The following is a 22,411-nucleotide window of genomic DNA, read 5'->3' on the forward strand; positions in this document are numbered from 1 at the left end:
AGTTCATGCAGCGCTTTGTTTCCATACAGATGACGCGCGCCACTCTGCTTTCATATCGTGGGCATCGTCGCCGCACAGCCCGTCTTGCGCGGCACTACGCTTTTCTTCGCACGCTTTTCGTTCAAAAAAACGACGAAAGCGGGCCCTTCGTCACGGCAAAATCGTGCCACCAGTGTCAGCGGCGACAACACCCAAGGGAGCGTCACACCGAGCCTTACTCGTAGCCGTTCGCCATCGCCCCTTGCAGGAGCAGTGATCCCCGTCACACGTTGGCACCGTGGACCGACCTCAGCAGCTGACGCCGCGGAGGAGCGTAGCCCACCCCCGCAGAACACCCATCCTCCCCACCTCACGCCTACCCGCAGTTTTTGCCATCGGTCTACCGGATTATACTCCAATACTTGCGGTCGAATTCATGGCCATTTGCTCGGCCCTATGCAAAATTCCCAACAATGTGACACACATAACATTGCTCGCAGGATGTCAGTTGTCATGTCCCTACAAAGCACAAGTAATTCACAACTGAACCGGTCGCTATATGTTTTACATACACCATCGAACACCATCGAACCTATATGTTTTTATACACCATCGAACCTTTGTGCGTCATGTGGTGATATAGAATCACTAGATCATTTTCTCCTATTTTGCTGAAGATATAATTCTGCAAGAAACACCTACATTGAGCAACCCTTCTCGCGCGTGGGTCTTCCTCCCTCCTTAATTAACATTTATTCATTTAGGGCAACTACCCTTGGCCGAGCCTGAAAGGAAGTACATCCGATTGCGCATGATAGCTACAGGGACGCTCTCATGTTAAACACCTTTTCCTCATTATTAACGTTAGATAGCATCTTTTTTTCATAATATTTCATAACACCTATTCAAAAAAGAAAGAAGAAAGAATTTTAATTCATTATTTTTTAAATATGGCCAGCACCGACCAATAAGATAACGGGAAGCAAGGACTTAATATTATGTTTCCACTGTGAACCATGGTCAATCCCCTCTTGAGGGTACGTGCCATAAGTGGAAGCGGAAGACGACAACAACAATCGCAACAACAACAAACAACGTTCCTGTGTTGACATTTATGAGGAGGCTTAGGTCCCTCAGGCGGTCGAAATCCGGAGAATTGTCGTGCAGCGTTCGCCTTAGCACAATTGTGGGTTTGCTGTGTAAGAACTATCATCCAGTAATCGAAACCATTCTGTTGCGCCATTCTGAAACGAAGAAATTGAGAAAACAACGTTGAAGACTGAAATATATTTATGTAGCTTTCTGTAGAATGCGGAAGTTTGAAAGCGACATGTCGGCCAAAAGAACTCGCAGAAATAGCAACAAATCATTTATATTGTTTCTGCAGTAGTGATTGAGACCACCTGTAGCAACCTTGAGATTTCTAGTTGTTAATCAGAAGAAAGCAAGGATATCGAAAAGCTTTAGGTGCATTGCGGGTCTACGAAGAATGTGAAAAGAAGCGGAGACCAAAAACCTATATTTGACACTAAGCAAGCAAACAAACAAAGAAAAATATAGTGAAGGAGGTCAAGAGCAAAAGAACGCCACAATAACAAAACCGCGGACGCTGGCCTTTCCGCAGATGCTTCGTCTGAATGGAAAAAGAAGTATATCGGCGGACCGTACATTTGTGGACCGTCGAACCATGCAGCGATTTTCACTGAGCTCCGCCCGGGGGAGAGAGTCCCAGGCTCCACGGAGCAAGAAACGTCGGCGGGAGAGCCTATAACCGCTGCCAGAGCAGGGCCAGGGTTCCAGAAGCAGTCATCCGATATGTCCCTACGCATTCCGCGCAAGAAAGCACAAAAATTAAACGTTACGGCGTTGCAAAGGATCGATGAGAAGAAATCGAGGAGTGGACACGCCGGAGGCCCTAGGAGGCTTCGGGAGGAGGAGCTCTGCGGTGGCTCTCAACCAGGGAGGCACAGTCTACACTGCATGACTGCAGTGGCGGCGTCTGGCGGCTGTCTTGGAGGAAAACCCGGCGAGCTCGCCGTTTTCTTGCGTCTCGGGTTTTGTTGGCCTCGTTTCGGCCTTTTATCTTTGTCTGCCTGGCTTTCTCTCTTCTGCGCACGCTCGAAAGTCAGTGTGCACCTCTGGGACACTGAGCGGAGATAGTGAAAGATAAAGTTAGAGCAAAGGTATGCGACGCTAACGACCGGGATGCTTTCCTACAACTTGATCTTTCCTGCGTGCAGCGGAGACAAGGAATCTGCGCCAAAGATAAGCGAACACACGCACACGCACACAGAGAGAGAAGGAAGAAGAAAAGGGTTTATAGAAAGAGGCAAAAAAAGTAAAGAAAGGAAGACACCATGAGAGTAGTGAAAACACATATTATACTGGTAGGAACGACATCGGGGACTTTTGTGGAAGAAACAGGGTGGGAGGATAAATATAAGAAATAATGCTACGTGGCGAAGTATAAATAGGGCCAACCAGGATTAGAGATAGATGCGTGCAGCCAGGGTGTCGCTGGCTGCGGAGAGAGATGATGATAAATTGCGCCGAGCAGTCTGAGATAAGAAACTGTGCAGATGGAAGAAGCAAGGCGAGTACGAAAGAAGCGAGCGGGTGCCATCTTTTTGCACTGAAGTAAAAAAAAAAAGGTGTTTGAGAAAACTTGCCTTCGAAGAAGTTTGGAAGAAATAAAAAAGACCGCACCACGACCGCGAAGAACACCAAACTTGTCCCGATCTCTTTGCGGAGTTTCTTGCCTCGTGTTACGGAAACATGAACAAGGCCACGCTCTGGAATGATGATAGTGCCGAGTCTAATTACTCTGACGCGAGATTATATCTCAATTAACGCACATATGAAATAATAAGGTTATGGCCAGATAAGTTTCTGACCAAACCCGCCGCGGTATTGAATCTCGGCCACTGCGGTCGCATTTCGATGGGGGCGAAATGCGAGAACACTCGTGTACTTAGGTTTAGGTGCACGTTAAAGAACCCCCAGGCGGTCCAAATTTCCGGAGTCCCCCACTACGGCATGCCTCATAATCAGATCGTGGTTTCGGGCTTGTAAAAGCCTATAATTTCGAGAAGTTTCTGACGAACTTGACTGTAGCCGTATACCGGGAGCAATGCTGCGCCAATGGCCCCCGCGTTGGCAACGCAGGCGCGAAAGGTACCCTATTCGTGCTTTGTCACTGGCATACGAGGCACGTGTAACAGATATATCTGGTGGCATAAAATATGCGACGCTGACTAGGATCGTTACAAACCTCGTTGTTCTAAAAGTCATTTCCGATGAAGGGAATTTGCGACCTGGGCTTGCTGCTGTTGGTCCTTTGGGTACGTGAAAACAATGAACCCGTACAAAGGGCTGACTTGCACTTGCCTCGGTTAGCATGACAGGTCTGCGCATGTGTGTCTTTTTAGCGTGTCGCTGTACAAGTTCCGTCTTCAGTTCTGTAGGTGTTCGGTTATGTACGTTGGTCACAGTAAAAGAACAGCGTGTTCCGTTGGTTATGAATGCAGTGGTTACAATAAACGTAACAAGTGAACTTAAAGAAAAATTCCTCTTACGTATGCACAATGCTCAACAAAATCGCATTATTGTGATTAGCATAAACCCAACTATCATTCTCATGTCGGGCACTAGCTAGTAAGAAACTAACTAATAAATGTTACTCTAGCGGCGTGGGCAGTGGCACAGAGAGGAGTGCGAAACTTGAAAGTGACAGATTTAGAAATGGTGCGATCGATAAGTGCATTGACACGAAGTCAGCGATGGAAAATAATGTCTCAAAAGAGGAAACCTTCACGATAACCATGTGTGCGGTGCCTTGTTCGAAGCCATATCAGGGTGTCACAGAAAGCAAAGTTACAGAACATTTGCTGTTGGTGACTTCTTATGCGCAGCGTGCGGAAATGGCTTCGAAATAATTCAGCACGTTCTGTTAACGTGTCGCAGTATCCATACAGAGCTAAAGACGTAGTTACACTGTCATAGGCTATGCGTATTAAAAATTTAAAGGCGAAAGGTGAATGAATCTGCGTTGGATAAAAGTACAGTAACCCTTGATTATTGTTGGTGTAAATATAGAGAAAGCACAGAACAAGAAAGGCATTACTTTTTTTTTCTGACGATAAAGGAGGTGGTGTTTTTTTTTAGCACGAGCCATGGATCTTAAAAGCCGTGGATAACCGCAGTAGAACTATAAAAAGGACCTGCTTGATGGCGTCAGCTACGAAACCGTTTCAAAGTGAATTCTCACAAAATATGTCCATTGCCGTATTCGTTTTCACTGAGAAAGCGTGAGACTTGGGCTGTGAAACATGGCTTTATAAGTTACACAGGCAGCATCTTTATATGGGCTACTTTCAACGCTGCGCACGACCAGGTAAGCAAGAGCAGGTAAGTTACTAGCCCCCCTCCCCCCCCCCCCCCCCCACAGCAGTCACTGTAAACCAAAACAAATAAGCGAGAGAAACGGAAGATTAAGCTGCACAGGAAAACATTAAAGTTACAGGTGCCCTACGCTGCATAGATATCGGTAGTCACAATCTGCAGTATAAGCCAAACGGTATATTCAAAGAAGAAAAAGAAAGAGAACAAAAAAAAAGTAATTAAAGGCAAAACTGTTGAGGTTATAGACACATTCGTATACTGTACAAAATCACTCGGGTTTCGTTTTATTTAAGTACGATGCGCCTCGGGCGCCCATTTCAAAAGTCAAAATTTTTCAGGTATTGATTGACGTTGTAGTTACAAGAGTGTAGTACAGGAAAGGAAGTCTCATACTGTAAGGACAGAATCATTATGAGCGCAGTCTAAACTCGTCCTCGCGCACTGAAAGAGGAAGAAGGACGAGCGGGACTTGAGGGCAACGAAGAATGCCTGGAAGAATAAGTAAGACCACAAGGAACGGGGGGAGGTGGGGTGGAAGAAGAAGGAATACACGACACGACGGGGTATCTTCAAATCGTGCCGAGGGCCCCCCCCCCCCCCCCCCCACCCACCATGGGCTGTCCGTGGGTGTCCTGAGCGTAGAAGCGCGACGTTGACGTATAAAAAGACACATGGTTCTGACGTGCTTTATCTGCCGTCGGCGGACGACCACCCCTCTCCTTACTTGAGTCATCCGCTCTCTCCCAACGCCAAACGCGCTCGCTCGTCGGCTGGGCGCCCCGGGGCGATCATTGCCTTTGATCGCGCTGCGTTCGCTGTGCGACGTGGCTGCTGCCGAAAGCAGACTGCTGGTGTTAGCGGGCGTTTTTAAGGCAAAAATATGAAGCGGAAGAAAAGCCAACCAAAGAAAACAAAAAAGAAGCAGTACGTAAGAATAAATTCGCGTTGATCCTCGTTCTTTTATCGGTCCCTTCTTCTTCGCCACGTAATTCATTCAAGCGGCGAAGCTGCTTTGCTTTCTAAAGTATAAAAGAGTCCTTAAGCATTCCAAGGCAAACTTCCATTCACTTTTTGACATATTTGTAATTTGCGATGAAACTAATGCTTTCTTCTTCATTTAAAAATTATTTCCCCCTTTATCTTCTCGACTTCCGTTTCTTACGATGTAAAAAAAAAAATATTTTCCACGTACTGGCGCGAATGCCCACGTTTCTGCACCCGCAACGATTACCCGAGTCGGCTTCGGCCTTTGGTCAGGAGAAAGACCCTTAGCACCACGAAGAGTTCATGCATTATTTAATTTTTGTTCTCTTTGTGCACTTAGAGAATTTCATGTTCTTGTCTGAACCTTTCGATATTCATTTTCGACGGTCAGCGTTGCGCCTCATTTAGACTGAGGTGCTCGTAGGTGAGTCTGCTTCCACGACCTGCGCCAAGAACGAATTTAATACTTTTGTCTTTAAGTTTTCGCGAAGCAAACTCAAGATACCGTAATTTCTAACTTGCAGTATCATGTTTTTAAGGCGGATCTGCAATGAAAGAGGCACATACAAAAGAAAAAGGCCGACTTTGAAGTAATGTTTATTCAAAGAAAAATGGTATATAGGCCGGCAAGAGATCCGCTCGCGAATACGCTGGCGAAAAAAAAAAAAAGACACAGGTGTCATGCGCCTTTGAAAATGAATTACACAGTCGCTGATAATCGCATCGCGTCTGCGTGTTGTATAATCAAGACATGCGATCGTCGAACTGGTGCGGATAGTGGAGCAGCGTGTAATTCTCAGGCTTTCACGTGTAGCCAGTGGGGTTATTGCAGTGGCAAGTACATAACTATCTTTTCTGCGAGAGGGAAAAATTGCCATCTACCTGACAATAGGACGAAGCTACGAAGAAAACCCCTACGGGTTTAACGGAAAGAAAGCGGACATTCAAGAAACTGATTTGACCCAGCCTGCTCACATAGTCAGACTGACAGAAAGGTGTTCATTTCTTACAGTGAATAGCGGTTGTGAAACAGCAAACGGTTTGATCTTGTTTGTCCGCGCAATAACCGACCTTGCAATAACTGCCTCACGATTGGAGTCGGGCACGAATTAGAAGGTAGCTGGTCCCTGCCGTCGTCCAACTTATCCACGCTGAGGACGTTGATGAAGGGAAGGACTGCTTCTCATCGAGAACGAGAAATATGGGTTTAATTAAAGTATATATATCAGTCTAACATGACTGTTTGAGAAAGTACATCAGTCTAACATGACTACTTGAGAGAGAGTGTCCTGAGCAGCCGCACAACAGCAGTTTATAAACACTCGGTCCTCTCCCGATACCAAGGTGACGGAAACGGCCGTCCAAGCACAGCAGGCGAGTTGACCAGGCACCGTAGGGGAGACGAAGCACCCTAGGCGAGTTGACGAGGCACCGTAGGGGCATTTATTCCCCGAACTGCAGCGCGCCCACCGGCCGCCCATTGTCTGGCGTCTTGGTCGGCGCGTGGGAAGGGGTGTCAGTAGACGTTCCCGGGGCCCAGTAACAATAGTTGGTACGCCGAGCCCGTTTAGTTACAATGGCGACTTCGTCAAACTCGGCTCCAGCGACGGAGAGTCGAGGACGCACGTATTGTTGTTTACACACAGTCGACTTAGTCACGCCGTGGCTAGAGGTGTGCGGCGACGCCCCAGGAAAGTTGCCGCCACAGTCGCAACTGGTTGGCAAAACTTGCACTGCAGCTGGCCGTTCTTAACAACGCAGAGATGCTTTTATGATACAACTGCTAGACTGACTTCAATCACATTTTTCGCATTTGAGAGAGGTAGCTAAATTTTCAAGGAATAAAAAAAAATTATTTGTGACCCCAAAACTAAGAAAGAAGAATGTTTTCGAAAATTCTCAAGCTAAAAACACAAAAACATAAAAACAAAAACAGATACCTCAGTTTTTTTAAGCTGCATCTGTTCGAGCGTTTGAAGCGGACAAGCGGATACATGAATTTCAAGCTTAAGTGAAATGGTTACAATGTTTGCGAGGGTGTTTTGCAAAAGCCTTACTTACACGATAGGGATATATTTCAGAGTGGCGCAAAATACACCAATTTTATCCGCCTAATATGTATAATTAGGCGCATTAAGAAAAAACTGCGATAGTGTCCTTCATTGCCCAGTTATAAACTTGGAAGCCTGATATTTGAGTTTTTGAAATTGTAACGCGAAAGCGTTAAACGCCCCGTGTCGCAGAAAATCCGGCGTTGGCGTCCAACGTGGGACGTCATTTGAACAAAGATTTTCGAACCACCCATACCCAGGCCCTCCGTGTGGCGCAAGAAAGTTACTGAACTAACTAAATTTCTCTAGCTAAAATAAATAGAAAAATCGCAAAGTACGGCTTACACACAACCCCGAGACTTGATAGAGTAGGATTGTAATTTGAATATACGAGAAAACGTAATTCTTTTGCCCGCCAACTCAAACAGACCCATTTTCCAGCGTTTCTACCATGCATATACCGGCCACGGCGTCCGCCATTTGTGCGCGTGGCACGCGAATATCTCGGAGGCCATGGAGCGGCGCACCCGTTTCCTTAAAAACACTTACAGATGGCGCTCGCCTCCGCCGCATCGCGGTCCATGCAAGAGGCCGCGTTTATGCCAGAAAGCCTGCATTCGTGCATAGCGTTCGCCGCGAGCGTTTCCCAGTAAACAGTAAGGTTACATACCATGGAGTTGCCTGGAAGCTTGAGAACCACTCAGGGATATTTGAATGCAGTCGCGTAGCACTCTTACAGGCGAAGCTTAAGCGTCCTCCAAATTTTTGAAATCTTAAGCCATGTTGTAAAAAAAAATAGAAAGCCCAAATATCAATTCCACTTGCTAGTCTCTAAATTCTAGCGTTCTTTAATGTAATAAACTTCGTCCAAATTTATTGCAGCGCATGCAGCGAAAAAAAAAAAAGAAACGATTTCTCCGTTTCAATGCATTTAGATAAAGTAAGACAAGATTATTTTGAGGAGTGCTCGCTTATCTGATTGTAAATGAATGTCATTGTCAATGTCCTGATTTTCAATGAATCGCACGGCCAACAACGTGCGTCCAGCTGCAAGAAAGTTGCAGGTTCCTTTCAGATTGCTAGGAAGTACCCCTTAGCGTTATCCAGGTCATTCACTCTTCAAGTGGCGCTGGTGTTCTCTTCAGTTTTCTCTTGGGCATTCTCAAGTACATGCGGCAGCTTCCTAACGCTCGCAGTCCTTGATATAACGGAGACAAAGAGCCCCTGGAGTCTCGGGATTTGTAAGTTTTATTTGTATGTTTATTGATTCAGCCGGTCATTCGTTCATCGCCAGTTGTAAGCATTCCTGTTCACGACACTCTGCTTTGAACTGAATAGATGACGATTTGGCTGTGCAGGTTTGCTGAAGCAGAATCAGACTGTGTACTCTCCCTCCTCAGTGTGTTCAAAGGTCAACTGGCGAGCTCATGTGGCTTGAGTAAATATTTTCTCTGACCAGTGACCTTCCGGACGCAGTAGCCTTGGGTCAAAAGGCGAGTCTGACAGTTTCCTCTGTGGCTGTTTAGCCTGGGCCCCCGTCACTGCTATCGGAATATGACCAAATATATAGACTTCTCGGTCCGGGCCAGCGGCGTAGGTCTGCCGACGAAACAGATGAAACCCAAAAAAGCACCACAAGTTGAACTTCGTCTCCTTCCTGCATCTTTATTTATTTATTTATTTTTTGTTGGATCACTTTGCCGCAGCGTTATCTTCTAATATGCTGCGAGGCCCACAGGCTTCTCGTGGTGGCCATGATGTCGGAGTTAAGAATGCCGGTAAAAAGAAGCCTGTGTACCCGACGGGCATTTGATCATTTCATTGGGAAGGAGGCATTTTGATGTGCGGGGAGGAGTTTCATGTATACTTGCAAAGCCATTTGCTCTCTGAACGCGAAAGTGTCGGGCGCTGCTGCTTTTCCTCGTAGCTGTGATTTGCCGTGGCAGCTTAGCGGCTATGGCGTTGCGCTGCTAAGCACGAGGTCGCGGGCTCGATTCCTAGCCGCGGCTGCTGCATTCCGATGTGGGCGAAGTGCACAAAAAGAAAGTCTCATGTTTCACGCAATGGATGCATGTTATAAATAAAACCCCGGTGGTCAAAATCAACCCTGAGTTACCTACAACTCGGCGTGCCTCATATTCAGGTGCTGGAATTCCGGCACGTATAACCACAGAATTTAATTATTAATTTAACGATTCGTTGTCAACGAGGCTCCCGTACGGGTGCCGAAACATCTTGTTATTTTCTGTGTTTGTCGTCGGCGTCCATTTTACCTTTTGACCATGATTAATCCCAACCAGACGAGCTCCCGCCAAACGCAAGTAAAAAAATGCATTTGAAGTTAAACTAAACTATTTCAGCAATGATTTGCCGCAAACAAGTTACTTCATTCTGTTCAACAGAAGCGGAGTCATTGGAAATCAAACATGCCGTTCAAGGTGCTCCGCTCCTGCTTCAATGACTTGCACTGCGAAGGCTACGGCGGAGCGGAGTGTTACCAAAACGCTCCGCCTACTGCACGTCACCGTGCCGCGCATTTCAAATTTGATTTTGGATGCTCCCAAAGAAGCCACCATTTGCGATTTTTGGCGCCTACGATGTAGCAAGCGGAAACCAAACGCGCTTGTCCTCAGCGAACCGCAGTTCGCTCAGTCAGCGGGCTCGTCGCGGCCCCTCGCGGCGGCCGCGGTATCTGCGCCACGTAGCAGACCGCAGCTACATGCAAGTGCAGTGCATGTGGGCAGCGCTTGCGTTGTGCGCGACAGGGCTTGAGTGCGCGCTCGCGCTCATATGCTCCAGTCTGGCCGCGTTATGTGGTGCAGACCGGCTTTGTCCTGCACCAGCTTGACCGACGGATAGTAGGCACATCCAATTTGCGCGTTTTGAAGAGCTATCAATAGCTCGTTACGAAGCGAAGTCTCCCAAGGCCTCTAATCAGAAGCGACCAGGAGTGAGCGCACTCTGGCAAGCGTGTGTGTAGTCTGACATTAAGTTTAGCGTGGTTCGAGGAAAGTTGAGTGTTGAAACCTAGTCGAAATTAGCGAGACCCGACGGCTACGACATCGATAAGAAAGGTAGCCAAAGTTGAACTCCTATGCGGACGGCCACGGCCGAGCATGAGCAGAAGACGGTCGGTTGCTTCCGAAAGTACGTAATTATTAGTGGAATTCGAAAACAGAATTTCGCCTTCTTCAGCCTGTTTATTAAACTGAGTCTATAGATATGCACTGTAATGTGGGAAGAAGCGCAGTCATGCAGACACCCTTCCTGAGCGATGTCAGCTACAGGCCAATAACAGCCGCTTATGTGAATCTGCTCTATTTACGAAATTAAGTGTCCAGGAAAGAGCGAGGAGCAGGCTACTGTTCAAAAGAGAGCGTTTGAGAAAAAGGTGACTTCGCGCTCCTCTTGAGATCTCCACGCGCTACGCGCGACTGCAAAATTTGGCCGAGATGCTCGCAGCAGCGCATGCTATCAGCGGATTGTGCGTTTTCACCGAGCCCAAGACGTGCTTCAGGATCCCTTTAAATAATTATTTTAATTCCCTAGCTGTGTATGTATCTGTACTACCAGTTGCTTTCTATCTGACATATGCAAGGACAGCTTATAATCGCGAGGACAACCTATAATAAAATGGACGGCTGCGTGGTGAGTAAATCTGTGTAGTGAGAGAGATAGATAAATGAGATGGCGAAAGGCGAGGAGGTTGCCAACCTGCATTGGGGAAGGGGTAAAGGGAGATTGAAATGTAAAGAAAACCACACACACACACACACACACACACACACACACACACACACACACACACACACACACACACACACACACACACACACACACACACACACACACACACACACACACACACACACACACACACACACACACACACACACACACACACACACACACACACACACACACACACACACACACACACACACACACACGCACGCACGCACGCACGCACAGAGAGTGAGAGAGAACAGACAGAGACAGAGATGCAATAAAGAAAGGACACACACAAAAGAAAGCGTGAGTGTCAGGGTCATTCAACGAGGTCATTTGACCGGAGGAACTTCAGCAACGCCTTCGTTGCATTCTTGTGTGAAGACCGTATCAGCCGGAACTCAAAGATCGTCTATGTGCGAAGAAATGGTCAAGGCAAGTTCAACCCGAGTGCAGACGCTGGTCAATTGACGATCGTCTTCATTTGGTGGTGAATGCATTGACTACTCGCTGCGGTCCCGACAGAATTTTGATGTGTATGAAAGGCGGACGGGAGCAACGCAAGGAAGTTGCAAATTGAGGCAAATGAGGGCGTACGTTCGTGCAATTCAGTTATGAGCTAAGTTTTTTCCGGGATCTCCGTGTAAACAACAACAACAACAACAACAACGACGACGACGACGACGACGACGACGACGACGGAAGTGATATGACCTCGTGCTTTTCTTCTGAGAAAAATAACGGTGAAAGCAAAAAGAAAATATGTGTACAAGGCCGCAGCCATATGAACACGGTCAACGTATCGTAATGATAACGTGAAGCGTACTACCATCAACACACACAAACACACACACACGCACACAGGCACGCACGCACACACGCACACACAAAAGAATGTAACAGCCCAACATCACCTAGAAAGTATACTGCTTAGAGTTGGACGATGCGCAAATGATCCCCTGGAAGATGCACGTTCGTTCGGGACGACGCTATTCCCACTCTGTTGGCGAATTGGTGTCATATTTTTTCTTCTTTGTTTTCTTGTTTCTTGTCAGATGCGCCTTCGGGGTGCCGAGACAGTTAGCTGGGGATATTGGCACGCCCTGCCGGAGACGTGACAACGCAAAGACAGGCGTCCGCCCGGCGCCGTGGGCCGGAGATGCTCGGCATAAAATGGAACCTCGCCGGCCACTTCCTTCTCCAGAGAAGAACCAAAGAAAACCTCGGTGTGGTAAGGAAGTCCACACACAGATACACACACACACACGCAACGCCCAACCCATTGGGATTGATGAGCCGCTCGGAAGTGTGCGAAGTTTTTCTTTGGCACTTTTGGGGGGCCGGGCAACTCAGATGAGTGAGCTTGCCACGACAGAGTGTCGACTAAGTACAGTGAGAAGCTCCTCGCCTCAAGCGTGACGTGTACTACCCAGAGTGAAGCGGCGGGTCTTCTTGTGTTTTCGGTTTTCTTTCTCGGAAAGTAACGCGCTGTTTCATTTCGCCTGTCCACGTACGTCTCATCTTGACATCCCCGTCCTTTGAAGCGTCCTTCATATTAAACACACCGGCTGCATGGACGAATCGGAAGGGCCATGCTACGTGAGGGTAATGATAAGTCTGCCTCCTGGGTAAGCCGGCAATGAAGCGTTGAATACGCGCCAGAGCAGACATGCAGTGTTTGTTTTCTTTCTTTGTAGAACACAGTGCCATTTTCCGTGCCTAAATGTTATTCTCACGTAACTAAACCTGCGCAGTGTAAAAGACAGGAAGCATGTCACCTCGTGAAAGTTCACTGTCAAGACGGAGTGAGTGAAATTATGAGTTTGAGATGTATTGAGTTTGAGACAGGAGTATGTATCCAAAGCGACAATATGGAAAACAAGCTACACCAGTAGTGGACTACTTTCTAGACGCCCCGAGGGCGCGGCCGTGTTGTTCTTATAAAAAAATTTTAGCCCGATTGGCGAAGCACTGACAGCGATAGCAAGGTTTAGCATTGCGATTTAACTTCTCGGAGGTTAGTGTACTTATATATATGCGGAGGGGACATGTTAGCGCGAAGCAGCACGCGAAGGAACTCCTGCTGTGTGGAAGGAACAGCGTCCTGGCGACTACCAGGCGTCTGAGAATGCTAGCGTAACGAACGCCGCCATGCATTAGCGTCGCAAGCGTCGAAACGCGATGCTCCACGAGATGCGACCGATGCGACTGACGGGGAACTGTCGGCATTGGTCAGCGCCACTGAAATAATAGACATGTAATGAGCACTGGCGCCGGTACGAGATAAATTAAATCACCTTCAGATGGTGGCCGTAAATTTATTTGAAATGTCTTATTGACTTAGGATAAAAGACGCTGTAAATTAAATGTTGAAATGTTTTACGAGTGCTATTTGCGCGCTGGCCAACATTCTGATGAATAAATCAGTCAAACGTATAAAACCTGGTTAGAGCAACTTGGGCGTTTCAATATTTCACCACGTATCTCGCACCTCACACCAAACGGCACGCCGACGCATAAAATTCGCCTGGCATGTCCATATAATTGCTGTCGTGATATTATGTAAACATGAAAAGGCTTGTGCGGACCCTTTCGCTCCAGTATGACTCGTGACCATCGTATTATGCGTACTACACTGCTCTTGGTGGTGATGCCCGCAGTGACGCTGTGTGTTCGTGTTTTACAGTGGTTGTTGATATTTCATTCTTACTTTTCCTTTTTTAGCGTTGCTTGACTAAGAATTTGGTGCTTTGAAATAACCGGCTCTAACGTAGCCTACCTTTCCATGTTTCTACACCTAAAAAAAATAAAAAGAAAGAGAAACGCCCATCAGGATGTATAGTAGTGTAAGACAAACTTGGAGAACTTAAACGCAATATGGTACTGTTATTGGTGTTATTCAACATTGTAATATTTTTCCCGCTGGCAAAGATAAGCAGTGAAAAATTGAAGTACCACGTTTACTTCGTGAAAAATTATGTTGTGTTTCATTCGTTAAGAAAACTTGCTTACACACGAGCTGGACGGAAAGAAGTAAGGGTACCTTTCGTGAGACAGCGTAACGCCGTTGGCATGTATGCCGGAAACAAATTGCAATAGCCGGTCTGCGCCATTCTGTCATTGCTTATTTCTCACCATTGAATCTACATTAACTATATATAGGCTAACCTAGACCGTCGCGTTTTCTTTCTTCGTAACCGACCCGAGCCAATTGGGCTGGTCCCAGGAATGCGCAACCTGCTGCAGCTAGGAGTGTCTGCGCGTTACCGGAACCCCTCGATACATGCAAATTCTGACACAGAAATCCTATAGGTGGCGTGGCATGGCGCACAGTGCAATGCGTGTATAGCTTAGCCACAAGACTCCGTTCCGCAGTGCTGGCGCCGTTGTTCGTTTCGCTTGGTTCCAACCTCCATTTCTTGAGGAGCGTGTCGCTGCATTTACTTTTTCGTCGCTTCTACTTCCTGCTGGCGTTGTTATAGGCTTGCAGCTGGTCTGTTTTGCGCCGCAGCGGTGGTTTTTCCCATAGCGGCGTAGGAGTACGTGCCCGGCAGTGCGGTGGAGTGGCTTGGCTCTGAAGGCCAGACTGCGAAAGGAGTTCTGGGCATGTTTTGCTGCTGGGTTTCGCGTCTAGTTGAGACTTTCTCGCACTTTCGCCTCTCTAAGAGTAGTGCAAAGATAAAAAGAAGCGGGGAAAAAAAAGAAAGAAGTGCGTGGGAGATGTATGGCAGCAGAGTATACTGAAGAGAGCTGAATAGTAAAGTGCCCTGGTTCCCACAGTAGCGCCCAATGCCTTGCTGGAAGGGTACCTACTAAGATAGTCCCGCGTACGTGACCGCTGGAAGCAATCGAGGAAAAGTTGGGAAATGAGATTTGGATGGGAGGAGTTGCAAGATGTATACAGACGTCTCGTGTGCAGAAATATCTGACTAGAGTTAGCCTGCAGCTATTTACATTCGGTTCAGGAAGTATCTCTTTCTCTCTCTCTCTCTCTTTTAATTGATTCAATTGGTCTGACATTTCCAGCGAAAGGAATGTTAGCAGAATGCGTTGTTGGGCAAGTTGGTTCATCGTATTTGGAAGGATTGGTTGCGCTTTGTAGACGATCGCAAGTAAGAAGACAGGACCGGCGCAAACTAACAACTGAGGTTTATTCGAAGAAAATACTTAAATATCAGACCATGCCAGCGCAGGCGCATCAGGGTATCAGCAGCAGAAGAGAAGAAAAAAAAAACACAAAATCAGAAAAAACCAATGGTGTGACTCAGCTATACATATTATCTAGGAAACGTGCCTCCCTATTGTAAAGCGTGACCGATGTGTCACTGATGCATGCTTGTCCTTTCTTTTTTATATAATATGCCTCTAGAAGTTCTCGTGCTTTTTCGTTATTGCACTTGCGCAGGATCTTAACCTGGTTGAGCAGAGGCCTGCATTTATGATCTAAGCAATGCATGGGTAAATGACGTTGCTCCCGGTTTATAATAAACCACTTCTTTAGGCAGCGGAAGTATCTTGTCTTGTAGGGCATGTCCAGAACATCACATAAGCAAAATTATAAATATTTAACAGCCGGCGGTGGCCGTTAGAAATGGCCATGCATGGTTAACATACAACATCCTTTATGCGGGAACGCTGGTAAAAAAAAAAGGAACGTAATTAAATTATGGTGTTTTACTTGTCAAAACCATGACATTATGTTTAGGCACGCCGTGATGGAGGACTCCGGGTTAATTCTGACCACCTGTAGTTCTTTAACGTGCAATCAATGCACGGTACACAGGCGTCGTCTTAGCAACGCAATGCCAAAGCTCTTAAGAAAAGGAGCGTGTTGCTGATGGTTTGTGGATATGACGCTCTATAACTGTAGACAGTGTATTAAAGGAATGTCATTCCTAATAGAGCCTCCGCCATGACCTTGGGCAGTCGGCGCCTGTCCCTTGGACGTTTCCTTCGCAAACTTGCAGATTTCTCAAGCAAAGCTCTTAGAATATGGAAACTGTGAAGAATATGCAAAAGTGGAAACCTACAATGCGCAGTGCACGCCTAAGCGCCGCAGCTTCTGTCTTAATAATAATAATAATATTTGGGGTTTTACGTGCCAAAACCACTTTCTGATTATGAGGCACGCCGTAGTGGAGGACTCCGGAAATTTTGACCACCTGGGGTTCTTTAACGTGCACCTAAATCTAAGCACACGGGTGTTTTCGCATTTCGCCCCCATCGAAATGCGGCCGCCGTGGCCGGGAGCTTCTGTCTTAATCACGACGTTCGACTACGGGTTAATTGTACGTAGACCTACAAGTAATTTAACTACACCACAGGTGCTGTGAAGCAAACATATGTCCACGTACAATTAGCGCCAGTGCACCAGTTATGTACCAGTTATGGTACGTATATGCTGTCAGACATGTCCTTGGATCACACACACACACGCACACACACGCACACGCACGCACGCACGCACGCACGTTGGTGTACTGTATATGTGTACGATCAAGGCAAAAAAAAATAATATAGGCGTGTGAGATCAAGTGAACATCCGGAACTAGTACATGTGGATTGTATATGAGGCGTGTACGTGTGCCTGCAATTTGCATATTTTATCATTATCCCTATTGCTTCTGAAGGCAGCAAAGCAGCTGGAGGCTACATTAGGCGTGTCCGCCCGTCCGTTGCTTTCGTAAACCCGACGACGACGTTATCAGGCGTTATTATCCTCCCCATCAGCTTCCCTCTCATTGCAGTGGGAATAAAGACAATACTTTGCTCACCAGGTCCACCTTCCAGGTCCACAATTGCTAGGTCCACTACTGGGATTCGAGCTCACGACTCTGCCGCAATGAGTGCGCTTTCTGCGCTATTGTGCAGTTTCATGTAAATGGCCATTTTTTTTCCGGCATTTTGAGCGCCACACAGACTTCTATTTTGGCGACGTCTGTGCATGCATATTGGAGGCCACAACGGTCAATACTGTGTAGCAGACGAGGACTACGCTGTACGCATTGCAGAGAAGCTGTTCTCCAGGAGCAAGCGGCGTCCGCCGCGATGTCTTGCGACAGTCGCCGCGAACGGGTTCGAAGCGCGAGAAATCGCTGAAGTCTGCAGATATCTTTTTTCCCCGACAGCTTGAAATTCAGGGAAAAGCAGCAGACGGTATTGCCCAAGGTGTCAACTTGTCGAAGACTCGCACGCAAAGTAGAAAAAGCGAGAGAACCGTCTGTGACCCGGCGCCAGTCCCTTTTCGGGCGCCCATTTCCCGATGTTCACCTGGCGGCGAGGAGGAATCCCCATTCAGGTGCTTCGGCCTCTCACCTTCACTCCCTATACTCCCGCCGTTCTTTACTTAGGTCATGTTTCCTCTCCTCACGGCGCGCAGGGAGCCGCTGCCGGAATCGATAGGCACCACACGAGAGAGACGCGTAGCGTGGGTTGCGGCGGCGCCTCTGGCAATCGGGCTTCTCTAAGGCTGCCGGAGAACAAGGCGCCTTCCCGAAATAGAGACCTGGGCCAGCCCCACCTGGCAAAGTGGCTCGCGCTGACGCGAGAACTGGGAACGCGTCGCGTAGTGCGGTCTGTTGTCGAAAGGAGGATCTATCTCATATTTCAGGAACGCTCTATACGAACAGCTTGAGTCCGCGTGCGTAGGGTGCAGTGCGCCGTTTGCGCGGTTGTGTAATCAGTCGATAAATCTAATTTCTCACGCAATATCAGAAGCACGAGTAACATTGCCGAGTCCACAGCCAGGCTAACGTCTCGAGTTTCTCGCTAAAGCGAGCATCTCGCTCTCTTTCCCTCAAGGGATGATATTATGGACATTTTCGACTTCATGCTGATAAACTCTGCCACGTTCGCGCTCTGAGCCAATCAGTGAGGGCGTAGCCGTCCTGCGTGCGAACTAGAGGAGACAAAATGGCGAACTTGACAATATCTGAGAATTTAACAGTGTCTAGAATGAAACCCTAGAAGTGACTGCAGTTTAGGTTTTGACAAAGCCTCGCAGACAATATTTTTTATTAATTAGTGTATTACTGACGATTCGTACCAATGTGTTGATTCCAATTAAGTACAAAAAGTGTTATACGCTGAACTGAATAATACTTGGTTGTTCCGTATAGCTGTGGGCGATAGCAGTGTGCAAGCGGTTGTTCGCGCATTCGCCTCCGGTTAACGTACATGCAACTTCACCTGACAGTTCGCGTATGGAGTTCTCATGCGTCGTGCCTGTGCGCACCTGTCAACAGCACACCGCATATGTGTAAAAACTGCACTCCTCTTATGTAACCACTTGACCAAAAATAAAAGTTAGCGGTTAGCTCTCAGGTAGAGGCAGATGTTAGACAATGATATTGATTGCCTATCCCTCCTTGAACTACCGGACGCAGCTTCGACTGATAATATCAAGGCACACTTTAAGCCTAGGCGTCACGTAACGCGCTGTGCAATGTGTAGCTCAACGGCGGCCATTGGTTGTCGACACGACGTTTCTGCCACTCATGCATATAGCCCGCACGACTAAAGCTCTCGATCAGGAAGTTTCGCACGAGCCTGCCAGAGAAAAATATGGCGCTGTGGTCAACAATGAAACGAGCGCGAGAATGAGGGGCAGTATTAGGCTACCGGGCCTCACTTGCGGTAATAAGCGCGCGCAAAGCCGCGCGCTTACTTTAAAGGCGCTTATTAAAGGTTCTCTCGCGGCAAGAATTCTCTAGAATAACAGCTTCGGCTTGTTGGTTTTCCATCCTGGTGTTAACGGCGCAAAACGTAGACGGGACACGAGACGGGAAGACGACACCGCAAGCGCTGCCGAAATAAGCGCGCCGCCTTGCGAGCGCTTACTTGCGCAAGTGAGGACGTACCTTTACAGGTTTCGGATTAAAAATTTTGTGCTGCGGGTTCAATTCTGCCGATGCATGGATGTCAGCTTGGTCTGTTCACTTTAGAAGGGCACTCCTTTGCGCCAGTTGGTTTAAGAGACAATGAAGTGCCTCTCTGTTAGAAAGCATCTGTCCCTGTTCCTTGCGTTTTCATCGAATTTTCCCACGTTTTCTGGGGACGCTGCATTGCGGCAACGGACTTGAAGCCCGCCCTACCTAGGGTCTGCTATGGCAAGCTCCGCGGTGAATCAGCGCCCCCGGTTTAGCACTACCGTGGTAATCAGCGAGGCTCACTACCTAGTGACATGTCAAGGGCGCCACTACAGATAGTACGGCTTGTCCCCGTTGCGCTGAGTCGCACACCGCGCACGCTGGCCGCGAAGCAAATCTAAATGGCAATAGCTGCAATGGCTCTCATGAAATCTCATGCAAACTCTGTCCACAAATAAAAAGAAAAATTGTCATCGTCGAAGAAACTGTTAGAGACAGCTCGTGCCACAGAGAAGCCGCTGAAACTCTACGATGCCGGCGTAATCGTCGACGCAAGCGTACAAAACGAGATGCCTTCGAGCACAAATAAACCTGCAAGCATGAAGAGGGACGAGACCGAGAAGTCTAACTCCGTGCGTGACTGGCCAGCGCTTTAGCGAACCCAGCCTGCTAAGGGGCCTCCCCGCCTGATGTCTACTTCGACGCCTACTTTGGTTGATGAAGTGCCAAGCGTTGACTGACACATCATTTCGATGCTGCCCTTCCTAATGAATGTAATCAAAGAACAGTTGACGAGTGTCGCAACTCTCACCACTCGAAGTGGCCAGCAGGCACTGGACGAACTGAGCCCAGTCCTTGCAACCCTCAAGTAGAGCCATGGCTCACAATCACCAATTGTTCCGCAAGAAGGTCAGAGAAGCATCGATCATCCAGTGGAATGCCAGAGGACTTACAGATTGGGTGCCATTTTTTCTTCAGCGTGTATACTCTAATCCTTTTCCAATAATCGTAATCTCTGAACCAAAATTATCAACTCCAATCCGGCGATCTAGCTACGAATGAATTATGTCCTCAAACTACAGCGAAAGTAGCAAGGTCGTTCTGTTTATTCGTAGGAAGTTTACCTATGTCGTTCAGCCTGCGCCACCTCATAATAAGAACTAGTATGTTTGCCTGGCTGTCAACAAGAAAAGGTTGCCTTTGCATTTGTGGGTAGCTACTTATCCCCGTCAACCCGGTTTCATAGCAAGAGACTATGGAAGACATGCTGGCAGCAGCCTCTGGTTCACGCATTATCATAGGAGCCTTTAACGCGCCACCCCACTTAAGGAAGCTCAAAATTAACGCAACGGGCCGGCGACTGGCTTCATTTGTGCATGATCATGGACTGTCCCTGTTCAAAAATGGGAACCCTACGTTTCTGCAAGGCTCATCGTACAACAGCTACTTGGACTTGGTGTTTGCGTCACGTCGCTTCGCTACTCTTGTTAAGTGGTTTTGAGACATTGAGCCGCATGGGAGTGGCCATCTACCCAGTTACCTTAAGATCAAAGTTTGGCCACCTGCCATTCAACAAACACAATCCTCTGGATTGATTGGTCTGCGTTCAAAACCAGCATTGAAGAAGCTTGTCGCAAATGTCTCGTTTCTGGCTTTCAGCAAGCGATCAAGGAAGCAACACCGACTGCGATGTGCACACCGCCAACTCTCCAACATACTTGAACTCTGACGTGGAGTTGGAACGTGCGATTCGTAGGCGTGCCGTGCAAAGTTACCTATGTACAAAGTGCATACATCTTCTAAGGATAGCCAGGCGCACGCAAAATAATATCTAGCGCCGTATGGACAAACAGTAGTCTCAGCTGTGGGCAAAATTTTGTGAATTTCTAGGCCCTCGAAAACCTCTTTTTCATATTTGAAGAACTTTCGAGGCCTACCTTTATTTCCCGAACAACGCATGTCATTCAAAGTCCGGGTGGTTTTCCAACATCGAGAGGACATTGAGGTAGCGGAAGAATTCTGCAAGAAGATTTCAAGTCAACCAACGTACACAGGATCCCTTGGTACGGATAGCATCATATGCCGCATTCACTACATACACGCATGGACCTGCCTGTCATCACCGAGGAGCTCGATGCGGCTCTTGCTTTGTGTATTTGGTCGTTGTCGCCAGGACCAGACGGCACATCGTGCCACATCTTGTGCCGCATCTTGTGGGCGAGCGAGCAGGAAATACGTTGCTGGATATATTCAATGAATCGTGGCTGGATGGGAACGTAAGTCGAAAATGGGAGACAAGCTGTCTGGTAGCACTCCTCATACCTGGCAAGTCTCACGTCATACCGCCCAGTCGCACTGGCTAGTTGCCTAGGGAACAGGATGGAGCGCATGATGTTTGCCAGATTGGAGGGGTACCTGGCACGCTGCATTGTTTATCCAAATGCTATGACCAGTTTTCGACGTCTCCGCTGCTCCATTGATAATGTCATCGATCTGGTCATTTATGATCAACATCAGAAGAGAGGTAAATTATTATCTGTCGCAATGTTTCTAGACGTAAAAGGGGCTTATACGACAATGCTGCTCGTGGCGCCATAATTGGTACTCTTGAATCGCTTGGCCTTGGTGGTTGAGTTTACCGGTGAGCGCCCAACTACTTACACATAAGGTGTTTCTTTGCAGACCGATGACGGTCCGACCTCTCAACACTACACACACCGTGGTATTCCGCAAAATGGCTTCTTGAGCACCACGCTATTCAACCTTGTTCTTCTCGGTCTCGTGGAACGAATGCGTAGTGCTGTTCAGATATAAATGTACGCCGGTGACATCTGTGTGCGGACGTCAGGTGTAACAAGTCCACAAGTGCGCGCGAGACTTCAAAATACAGGGACTTCAATATCGGTGTATCTTAACGAACAAATGCTCCAGATTTCACGTGAAAAATGCGCGTTGGTCGCGTTTACGGGGAAGCCAATGACGTCGTAGGCCATATCTATCAATGGGCAAAACACCTGTTACGCCAGGACGCACATATTTTTAGGGGTCATCATTAATCAAGACGCCAGCTGGAGTCCCTATGTGGCCTGCCTGATGAAACGCCTAACGGCCATTTTGCACTTTTTCGAATTTCTTGGAGGAAGAACGTAGGGTGCGTCTCTACTGGCAATGTTACAAATCTACAAGGCTCTGTTTCTTGGACGTCTGACATACAGCTTACCTGTACTGACGAATAATTGGATATAACATCTGCACAATTTAGAGTGCTCAGGCGCAGGCGCTCAAGGTTTGTCTAGGATTGCCGCGGAAAGCACTCCCATATTTCACGACTACCCAGACACAAGTCATGTGACATTCTTAGTGCTCAGAGCACCTATCAGGCACATTGCCCGCCCCCCT

This window comes from Dermacentor variabilis, chromosome 5 (assembly GCF_050947875.1).
Source record: "Dermacentor variabilis isolate Ectoservices chromosome 5, ASM5094787v1, whole genome shotgun sequence".
Taxonomy (NCBI): domain Eukaryota; kingdom Metazoa; phylum Arthropoda; class Arachnida; order Ixodida; family Ixodidae; genus Dermacentor; species Dermacentor variabilis.